The 11,399-nt window shown below is 42.2% G+C and overlaps 1 protein-coding gene across 1 annotated transcript in view; it reads left to right on the forward strand.

Annotated features, from left to right (window-relative positions):
- The first annotated feature begins 4,485 nt into the window (after window positions 1–4,485).
- The window catches only part of serinc2l (serine incorporator 2, like), a 27,632-nt gene continuing 20,718 nt past the window's right edge, over window positions 4,486–11,399 (forward strand). Inside the window, exon 1 of the mRNA XM_055903667.1 lies at window positions 4,486–4,658. The gene's annotated coding sequence lies outside the window, so the exon portion shown is untranslated. The remainder of the gene's footprint in view (window positions 4,659–11,399) is intronic.

Genomic DNA, 11,399 nt, shown 5'->3' on the forward strand with positions numbered 1-11,399 from the left:
ATTCCGTATCACGCTCTCGTGATTCTTTCTACCCTTTTTCAGGTACGTTATTGATGATTAAAAAGAGTAATTTAAATGTAATAACTTGCTAACATGTCAAGAGTGTTTAAGGTTTGTTTTAGTAACATATTGAGGAAGTTAGTTAAGTTTGCAGAGTAATATGAGCCGTGCTCGGTTGCAGCTAGCTACGCACTGCTAGGTACTGCTACGTAGCTGCCATTTTATGTCGATTGTGAATGAACCTGTGCATTGTTAATAAGATATTTTGCGGTGATATTTGTGTAATGGTTTTTCAAACACTTTATTGCCTGTTGATAAATTGTGTTTTGGTTTACTGAGTTAAAGCTTTGCTTGACAGTTATATTGAAAATAGTATTTGTTTCAGTGATGTACAGTGTATACTGTTATGATTTGAATAAGCCTTGTACCCTACAAAACTCTATTTCCTGTAGATCTGTTATTCTGTAAAATGTGTTACTTTTGTAAAATGATTGCACTAAACGTTCCATGAGTAAACATTCCGTATCACGCTCTCGTGATTCTTTCTACCCTTTTTCAGGGGTGTAACACCCCTTGGGTTGTCCAGTCTCTTTCAATCAATAACCCACATACAGTAATATGTAAATAGTACTGTTGAAATTGATATATGCCATAGAAGTGCAGCCTTGTGCATTTTCAATACAGTAACTGTCATCCAAACTGTAGCCTAAGTTTACATCAGGTAATACTGTCAAAGTACACAGTTACATTGACAACATGCCTAAACATTTTGACGACCTTGTTCGTGAACAATGACTGAATGACTTATCATTCTGATGACACTGACATGATCATTGGCATGAATATTTACTTTTGAGAGACGTGCAAAGGATTTTTAGTGATTGACTAGCTTTAGAAACAGATCTATTGTATATTGCAGTTTGTACAAATTGTTCTGAGAAATGCACTTATTATTTTGCACATGTTAGGGATGATGTGAAAAATGCACCAAAGCGACTGAGGAAAACTGTAATCAGAGATGGCTCTCCTTCCTTCTCTTCTTTGCCCTCGTCCTCTTCTTCCTCTTCCTCTCCCTCCTACTCCTCTTGCTCTCTGTCCATTGTTGGCATCCATTGTTCAAAACAGGTAATCTGACATTTGACCTATTTATAGGCCTATACTACAGTAAAGCAGTGATTGGTTAGTGATGAGTTAAGCTATTAGTGTTTGCACATGTGAGGAGTATGTGTGTGACCTGGTGAATAAGTGTAGCATTTTGATTGGTTGTGTTTGGAAAAGGAAAGCAAGTCACTTCCTGTTAGATTTTTGTGTTTTAGGTAGAGAATTGTGTGTAGTGCTTTGAAAAAAGTGTTTTATGCAATTGACAACTGAGTCAAAGGCTGAGAAATAGCTTATGGTTTTGGGTATTTGGTGTGTAGTTTTGCACTTTGAGTGAGAGGTTTCAAAAATCATGTGACATGAAAAGATTTTGTGTGTAAGCAGTTGGAAAAAATTGTAAGATAATGTGATTTTAGGAGCCATAAGAGAATCTATCTCCTATAAACTGCATAGTAAGTAGCCACGTCCCGAGTGAGGTCAGAGAGCGTGTCAGACTGATGGAACAGTCCCCTTTGGCCAGAGTGCATAAAAGGATTGGTAGAGAGATTAACATTAGACCAGAAAAGCGTGGAGCGGTCTCTACAGGTTGGAAATGTTTGAAACTTTGAACCTCAACATGAGGTGAAGAAAATAAACTCACCTCCCAGACTAGACCAGAACATCGCCAGGCTGCAGCTCCGCGACTGCTTTATGAATGTAATAGGTAAAGACCTTTAGAGTTTAATTCGGGGGATGGTAAGTCTTTAAACAACCGCTCTCGTGGGTCCCCAAATACCTAATGAGTTAATTGTTACATGATTCATTTAATCGGTTAACAATTAAACATAGTTAGTTGATTCGATAAATAACAGTAATCAGATTAATGAGAGTAAATTCACAACAGGAGGTAAATTATATTATATACAGTACCAGTCGACAGTTTGGACACACCTGCTCATTCAAGGATTTTCGTCATTTTTTGTATTTTCTACATTATAGAATAATAGTGAAGACATCACAACTATGAAATAACACATATGGTATCATGTAGTATCCAAAAAAGTGTTAAACAAATCTAAAGATATTTTATATTTGAGATTCTTTAAAGTAGCCACCCTTTGCCTTGATGACAGCTTTGCACACTCTTGGCATGCATAATAAAAAAAATATATAAAAAAACAAATAAGGGCTCTCGAGCACATCATGCATGCCAAATAAAAAAAATTGTGATTAGTGAACAGATTTCCAAGAAAAGTCATTCAAGGTTGACTCCGCTTGTTAGATTTCAGTATCTCCCGCGCCATTAGGGCTTGAGGAAGCATGTGGCTGGAGTAAAAGCCGGACTGGAATCTGCCAACTGAACTATTCCCTATCTGCTCCCAACTGACTGGACTGAGTTTCTACCGTTCCCACTCTCCGGCCGATTCGGTCTCAAACTCCTGGACAGAGTACCCTAGATTGGACTACTTTCACTACACTTGAGTACTACTGTATGCTAAAGGTTCTTTTATTGTCATTTTGTACTTAAAATAAACATTGCAATTTTGTACTTACTTACCTGTCGGGGGCCGAGATCCTAGAACCTATAAAGGAAGAAATGGGTTTAGTACTATACACACGCGTACACATGGATTTTGTGTTGTAGATTAGTGGCTTGAGGGTACACTTAAAGTGTTATGAAATGTAATGTTTTAAAATTGTACATAACTGCCTTTTGCTGGACTCCAGGAAGAGTAACTACTGCCTTTGCATCATTTAATGGTAATAAATAAATACATAATAAATACAAATCCACTATTCATTATGATCTAAAAGACTCAACTGATTCTAGAGCAGCACTCCTACTCTGACACTTGATCCATACAGCTCCTGATGGACAAGATTGTGCATCAGTGCTCTAAATATTGATAAATAGTCAAATGGACCAATATTCCCTACAGTAGACAACAGCATACCATTGCGTTATTGAATTACCACTTGTTTTGGCAGGGGAAGTTCTCTACTCCACTCCAAGCTTTTACAAGGCCAAGTCATCTTACATCTGAATGTTGGATCCTACCTAGCCTGACAAGAATGCATCATAGTATCATATCCACATTTCTTTGCATATGCAGTATACGCCTGTGAAATCTCTGGGCTCAATTTTAACAAAACTAGCACCATTGTAAATCCTAGCACTAGCGGTAGCTCTATAGGTTCAGTGTCATTGTTTTTTTTTCTTCCTGTTTTCAAAACCCAGAATAATGGGTGCAGTAGCTGGCGGTGGCACAAAAAGGCCCGGTGTTTGATGAATTAAGAAGTTGTAGGTGCAATCAAACAACAAAGGCTCTTGTTCTTTTTTATTTTCAGGAGTGAGGGTGACACACTACATGACCAAAAGTATGTGGACACCTACTTGTCAAACACCTCATTCCAATATCATGGGTATTAATAAGGAGTTGCTGCTATAACAGCTTCCACCTACTCATTCAAGGGTTTTTCTTATTTAAAAAATAATAATTCTACATTGTAGAATAATAGTGAAGTCATCAAAACTTTGAAATAACATATATGGAATCATGTATTAACCAAAAAAGTGTTAAATAAGTCAAAATATATTTTATATTTGAGATTCTTCAAATAGCCACACTTTGCCTTGATGGCTTGTGATGAGTCGGACCGCAGAGTGAAGGAAAAGCAGCCAACAAGTGCTCGAAGCATTCCAGGTGAAGCTGGTTGAGGGAATGCCAAGAGTGTGCAAAGCTGTCATCAAGGCAAAGAGTGGCTATTTGAAGAATCTCAAATATATTTTGATTTGTTTTAACACTTTTTTGGTTACTACATGATGCCATCTGTTATTTCATAGTTATGTCTTCACTATTATTCTACAATGTAGTAAAATTATTCTACAAAATAGTAAAAATAAAGAACATCTCTTGAATGAGTAGGTGTTCTAAATATTTTGACCGGTAGTGTATATTTGGCTATTTTCGCTGCATAAAATGTAGAAGTTGTCCCTTTTCAGGTTAAGAAAAAATGCCTGCTAAATGCTAACTCCCGTTCGTATAAGCTGGTAGCATAGCTAGCATACAAAAATCAGTGGTGGTAGTCAAAGTAGTTTTTAACTGTAACACACACGTGCTCATGCACGGACACACACACATACACACGTGTAAATAAGTGCCATACTTGCACATGTGACAGGTTAAAGGAAATACTAATAGCCTGTTATACATTAAAAAGTATTAGTAAATTCATAGTATGTGAGGATCTTAAAACATCTAAGGTTAAGAAGATCATGCATTCAGTATTAGTTGATAGATTGATAACATTTATATAATAAATGTTAAAATCCGTCAAGCATACAAAGGGTACGAATTGTGAGAGGAATGTGTAAACGTTATGTTGATTACTTTATGTTGTCGTGGAAAAGTGTTAATCTGTGATCTACTAAATGCTCTTAATCTATGAGCCTGAGATCGATTGCTCTGGTCTCCACTCAAGTTCACGGAGAATTCGCGGTCTTTTTTCTCATTGCACTAAACGTTCCATGAGTAAACATTCCGTATCACGCTCTCGTGATTCTTTCTACCCTTTTTCAGGTACGTTATTGATGATTAAAAAGAGTAATTTAAATGTAATAACTTGCTAACATGTCAAGAGTGTTTAAGGTTTGTTTTAGTAACATATTGAGGAAGTTAGTTAAGTTTGCAGAGTAATATGAGCCGTGCTCGGTTGCAGCTAGCTACGCACTGCTAGGTACTGCTACGTAGCTGCCATTTTATGTCGATTGTGAATGAACCTGTGCATTGTTAATAAGATATTTTGCGGTGATATTTGTGTAATGGTTTTTCAAACACTTTATTGCCTGTTGATAAATTGTGTTTTGGTTTACTGAGTTAAAGCTTTGCTTGACAGTTATATTGAAAATAGTATTTGTTTCAGTGATGTACAGTGTATACTGTTATGATTTGAATAAGCCTTGTACCCTACAAAACTCTATTTCCTGTAGATCTGTTATTCTGTAAAATGTGTTACTTTTGTAAAATGATTGCACTAAACGTTCCATGAGTAAACATTCCGTATCACGCTCTCGTGATTCTTTCTACCCTTTTTCAGGGGTGTAACATTTTTGGAGGCACTGCTGAGATAGCTGCTCAGATGTCCAGTTTCCACATCCTGGTCGCTGAATTCCGAGCCAGCTAAATCCCCACATAATAACTCAGGCAGGCTGCAGTGAGGAAAGTGTTGCTGTTTGAGGAGAGCTGGAAGTTGGTGGTTAAGTACGTGTCAACTGAGGCCATTGATCGACCATCAGAGGCAGTAAGGACCATCTAATTCAGAGTCAACTCCTGCACAGTAAAAGTTCCTCCTGTTCTGTCAACATGACAACCGCCTTGGAAGAACTACAGGAAGAGGTAGTAGGAGAATTGCACACCCTGACTAAAGACAAGTTACTAGAGATATGTGATTTCCTTGACATATCAGGCGAACAGAGAAGAGATGTTCAAGACAAATCCCGCATATCATTGATGACTCACATTATGATGTTCCTTGAAAGAGAGGAAGTTGCAGAGTTAGAAGATGGAGGCATGTCGGAATTGTTGCTACTTAAAGACAAAATGACAGAGATGATCAGTGGCATAGATAACAAAACATGGCAAACTGACCATGATATTGAAACAGCCGGAACACATCACAGAATAGAGGAACTGAGAACTGTAACCCCACAACAAAGGGTGGGAACTGAGCAGATTACTGCAGCCAAAGCCAGTGATTCTCTGCGTCAGCCCCAACCCCATGCCAATCTTCAGGGGAGCGTGCCGCTCTCACCCAATGCACAGCCCAGCTCATACTGGCGCAAAGAGTTTAAAATATCTGGTCAGATAGGTGAACCGGGCCAGAAAGATAAACAGATTTTTTTCCAGCCTTGCCCATCAGATCGAGAGTGCACGTAACAGAGGCTATCCTGGGGTAGAAATAGTAGACGCAGTAGTCAGGGCTATTTCTCCAGGCTCACAGCTACGCAGTTACTTGGAAGGTAAACCCCAGCTAACTCTTCCCACACTTAGATGTATCCTGCGTTCCCACTTCCAAGAGAAGAGTGCTACAGAGCTTTACAAACAGCTAGCTTCAGAAGCACAGCATAGCAAGGAGACCCCTCAAAGCTTCCTGATGCGTGTTTTAGATTTGAGGCAAAAAGTACTGTTTGCATCCCAGGAGTCAGAATCAGGGTTTAAGTATGACCCTGCTCTAGTCCAGCGCATGTGTTTACACACAGTCCTTACAGGTCTCCAGAGTGACAGTATCAGGATAGACATGCAGCCTCTCCTGCTAGATAGTGAAACATCAGATGAGGTTTTGCTAGAGAAGCTTAACATTGCTTGTGCTAATGAGATAGAAAGATGAAACAAAAAGCGGTTTCATGCCCCACAGCCTGCTACAACTGTAAGTGTAGTCCAGTTAGATGATACGCCATCCACAAAGTGTCCTGTGAAGGAAGCCAAAGTCAAGATACCAGTAGAACTGTTAACAGAGTTAGCTGAACTTAAGACAGGTGTAGCTTCTCTAAAAGGTCTCAGTGCAGAGATTGCTCAGATTAAGGAGACATTACAGCAGCCTATGTTTCAGTCACCGCCTTGTGCCTATGCCCCACCTCCAGTTAGGAGGCCAGATTGGGACCCCCAGCCACCTGTTTCCCAGCAGCAGTATTACAGCAACTACAGTCAGTCCCAAGCACCTGACCCTGCGCAGCATCAATATGCACCTAACCGGTATGCCAACCGCTCTGCTCAAGCTCCAAGGAGGTGTTTTGTCTGCCAGCAGGCCAGAACAGATGCACGCTGCACACACTGCTTCCGATGTGGGAGTGGAGAACATTTTCAAGCTGGATGTAAAATCCGGGGAGTCAGACCATCAAGGGAGGGCCATTTAAACGGGGAAAGGTTACCGCTGAGGGACGAGTGTTAACCATAGCTACCAAAAAGTTCCAGAAATGTGCAAATTGTGCCAGAGAAGATTCATTTGAGAACCTGAAACAATGTTCATAATGTAAAGAGACACTGTACTGTTCCAAAGTATGTCAAAATCAACATTGGATTAAACATAAGGAAAAATGCACTCACCTGAAAAGTAACTCTACCAGTGGAAGGTTTTCCTGCACAGAGGAAAATGCCCACTCTTTACCATCCCTAGCTCAAGGTCGCCACCCCCGTAAGGTCACCTCGCTAGTCGGCAGACAGTGCCTTATTGAGTGTCACCTGAATCGCCACCACCTCCAAGCTCTATGGGACACAGGCTCTCAGGTATCGGTCATTGATGAACGATGGAAAGAGGAATCTCTCCCAAACGCAAGGCTTAGGGATGTTTCAGAAATCCTGGACTCACCTGCTGATCTCAGGTTGACTGCAGCAAATGGGACTGAAATGCCGTACCTGGGATGGATTGAAACAACTTTTCGGCTAGCCTCTGAAACTGACGAAACAAAGGAACTGATCATCCCAGTGCTGGTAATGAAAGGCTGTCACCTATCTCATCCCATTATAGGTTTCAATGTTATCGAGCACATCCTGACAATGACCGAAAAGACTAAACGATACAGTACAATAAGAACAGCTTTCCCAAGCCTCAAAAGAAACAAGGTGAGTGCTTTTATACAGGCTGTTAGCGCAGAACAGACAGATGAATATGCAGTGAAAACCAAGAAAGAGAAGGTTGCTATCCCAAAACACAGTAGCATTCAGATTGAGTGCCGCGTAGCTTCCCAGCCTTTCAAAGAGGACATGACAATGCTTTTCCAGCCAGACCTGAACCCGCAGTGGCCAGACGACCTTGAGTTCTTTGACACACTAGTCAGAGTCAGGAAAGGTGTTTTTCCAGTTATCAGGCTTGATGTCTCTAACCCTACTGACCACGACATTGCCCTGCTAGGACGCACAATAATCGGTACAGTACAAACCATTATGACTGTGTTACCTGCCCAAGTCTTTGAAAAAACTGTTACCCCAGCCACAGTGAATCACACCAGCGTTCGAACCCCATGTACTGCTACTGAACAGTGGGATCCACCAGTAGGTTTAACTCACCTAACTGAAGAGCAGAGAGAGGTTGTTAGGCAAATGCTTAGAGAAGAGTGTCACTCCTTCTCCAGGTCAGACAATGACATTGGCTGCATTGAACGATTGAAAATGACTATTTCTCTAAAGGACTCTGAACCAGTCAAGCGCACATACATGTCAGTGCCCAGGCCACTGTATCAGGAGATGAAGGGTTACCTTTATGACCTCATAGCCCAGGGCTGGGTTAGGAAGTCAAACTCTTCATACTCTTCACCTGTCGTGTGCGTTCGTAAGAAGGATGGGACCCTCCGGTTGTGTATAGATTACAGAGACCTGAACAGAAAGACACATCCCGACCGCCAGCCCATCCCTCGGGTCCAAGACATCATGGACAGTTTAGGTGGTAATTCCTGGTTCTCCCTCTTAGATCAGGGAAAAGCTTATCACCAGGGGTTCATCTCTGAAGAAAGCAGACCACTGACAGCATTTGTGACTCCGTGGGGACTCTATGAGTGGATACGGATGCCATTCGGCCTCATGAACGCTCCTGCAGCTTTTCAGCGGTGTATGGAGGAGTGTTTGGAAGGGCTCCGGGATGACATCTGCATTCCTTATCTGGACGACACGCTTGTTTTCAGTAAAACTTTCGACAGCCATGTGAATGATGTGCGAAAAGTTTTGAGGCGCCTCAGAGAGTATGGCATTAAACTCAAACCAAGTAAGTGTGATCTCTTTAAACCCCAGGTCCGTTATTTGGGCAGAGTAGTGTCTGCAGAGGGCAGCCGAGTTGACCCAGCCGATTTTGAAGCAGTAAGAGCATTGAAAGAAATCAGACCAGGGACTGTGGGCCAGCTCAGACAAATGCTTGGTTTACTCACTTACTACAGACAGTACATCAAGGACTTTTCTAGGAGGGCCAGCTGCCTGTATGACCTCCTGAAAGCAGACTCAGAGAAATTACCTGACCACCCACGGAAAACAAAAACAAAGAAACTAAGTCATGTGGTGCCCTCAAACAAGCCAATCCTGTGGACTGACCAGCATCAACAGGCACTTGAACAGCTGATTGAGTGTTTGCTTCACCCACCAGTCTTAGGTTTCCCTGATTTCACTCAGCCATTTGTTGTACACACTGATGCGTCACACCAAGGCTTGGGAGCAGTTCTCTATCAAAAGCAAGATGGGAAGCTTAGGGTCATTGCTTATGGCTCTCGAACCTTAACAACAGCTGAGAAGAACTATCACTATCACTCAGGCAAGCTAGAATTTCTAGCTCTAAAATGGGCAATCACTGATAAGTTCCATGATTATTTGTACTATGCTCCGTCCTTCACTGTATACAGCGATAACAACCCGCTCAGCTACATTCTGTCTACTGCGAAACTGAACGCAACCACTTCCAGGTGGGTTTCAGAATTGGCTGATTTCCACTTCACAATAAAGTACAGGCCAGGCAGAGAGAACGGCGATGCAGATGCGTTGTCAAGGATGCCACTGGATGTAGAGTCACTGATGAGAGAATGTTCTGAGGAGCTTCCACCAGACACCATTGCCGCCACGAAACAAGCAGTCGAGGTTCAGAAAGAGGCTGTTGTACCTTGGTCACTTTCAGCTGCAGCTATGTCAGTGTCAGCTGAAGGTGAGACAACCACTGCAACAACCAGCTCGATCCCAAAAGATAGGATAAGAGAAGCACAAGAATCTGATCCGGTCATCCGTCCTGTGCTCAATTTCAAACTGTCGGGTTTCAAACCGCCAGTTAAAGAGCAAAAGGAATTCAGTCCAAAGACAAAATGCCTATTCAGAGAATGGGACAAATTGACAATAGACAGTGATGGCATTCTGTACAGAATCACTACAGCCCGCAAGCAGTTAGTTCTACCAGAGCAGTACAAAGGTAAAGTGATGGAAGAGTTGCACAATAACATGGGACACCAAGGTACTGACCGCACTGTATCACTAGTACGTGACCGCTTCTTCTGGCCATATATGCAATCTGACATCGAGCACTATGTGACTAAAACTTGTAGCTGTGTCAAGCAGAAAAAGCCAGCCCATGAAGCAAGAGCTCCTCTGACAAACATTGTGACAACACAGCCATTTGAACTGGTATGTATAGACTTCCTTCATCTCGACAGATGCAAAGGGGGATATGAGTACATCCTCGTGATTGTTGATCATTTTACACGTTTCACTCAAGCCTACGCCACCACATCAAAGTCAGGTAAAACTGCTGCAAATCTCATCTTCAATGACTTTGCCCTGAAATTTGGGTTCCCGTCCCGCATCCACCATGACCAAGGGGGAGAATTTGAAAATCAGTTGTTCCATCAGTTAAAGAAACTCAGTGGCATGGCGGGGTCCAGAACAACACCCTACCACCCGATGGGGAATGGTCAAGTGGAACGCATGAACAGAACATTGTTGCAAATGTTAAAGACACTAACTGAGACACAAAAGTCAAATTGGAAGGAGTCTCTGAACAAACTGGTTTATGCCTATAACTGCACCCGTTGCGAAGTGACTGGCTATTCACCATTTTATCTTCTGTTTGGGAGATCACCCAGGCTTCCAGTTGATATGCTCTTTGGATTGTGCACAGAGGCAGGTTCCAGTAACCATCGAGACTACGTGGAGAACTGGAAACGAGGGATGGAAGAAGCATACGCAATTGCAAATGAAAATGCTCAGAAAGCTGCTGAAAGAAGTAAGAAGTACTATGACACTAAAGTTAGGAGTTCAGTGCTACAGCCTGGCGAGCGAGTTCTGATTAAAAACCTGACACCAAGAGGAGGACCAGGCAAACTCCGTAACTATTGGGAAGATACAATTCACACAGTAGTGAGACAAATGGGTTCAGACCTGCCGATTTATGAATTGAGACCAGAAAAGGGTAGGGGACGCTCCAGGGTCCTGCACAGAAACCTGCTCATGTCCTGTGACCACTTACCTTTTGAGACACAACCAGAAATGACCAAAGATGACAAAAGTCTGAAAAAAAGGAGACATCAGCCTGCATCACATCCTCTAGATTCTGATGACAGCGGGGATGAATATGACCTTCATCATGAGCCGCTACAGGTTCCCACATCTCCTACAGTACCTGAGGAGAGGAATGCTGAACCAGCGAGAGAGTGGGAACACAGGCCCCCACCAGTGAAACAGACAGTTGCGGTGCCAGTCCCTGATACGCTACCAGCACAGCCTCTTGTTGAAAAGCGGCTGGAGGAGACAACAACAGTTCAAGACCTGCCTGCTGAGGAGATGAACTTGCCTGCTGAAAAT

Source organism: Salvelinus fontinalis, chromosome 38 (assembly GCF_029448725.1).
Source record: "Salvelinus fontinalis isolate EN_2023a chromosome 38, ASM2944872v1, whole genome shotgun sequence".
Taxonomy (NCBI): Eukaryota; Metazoa; Chordata; class Actinopteri; order Salmoniformes; family Salmonidae; genus Salvelinus; species Salvelinus fontinalis.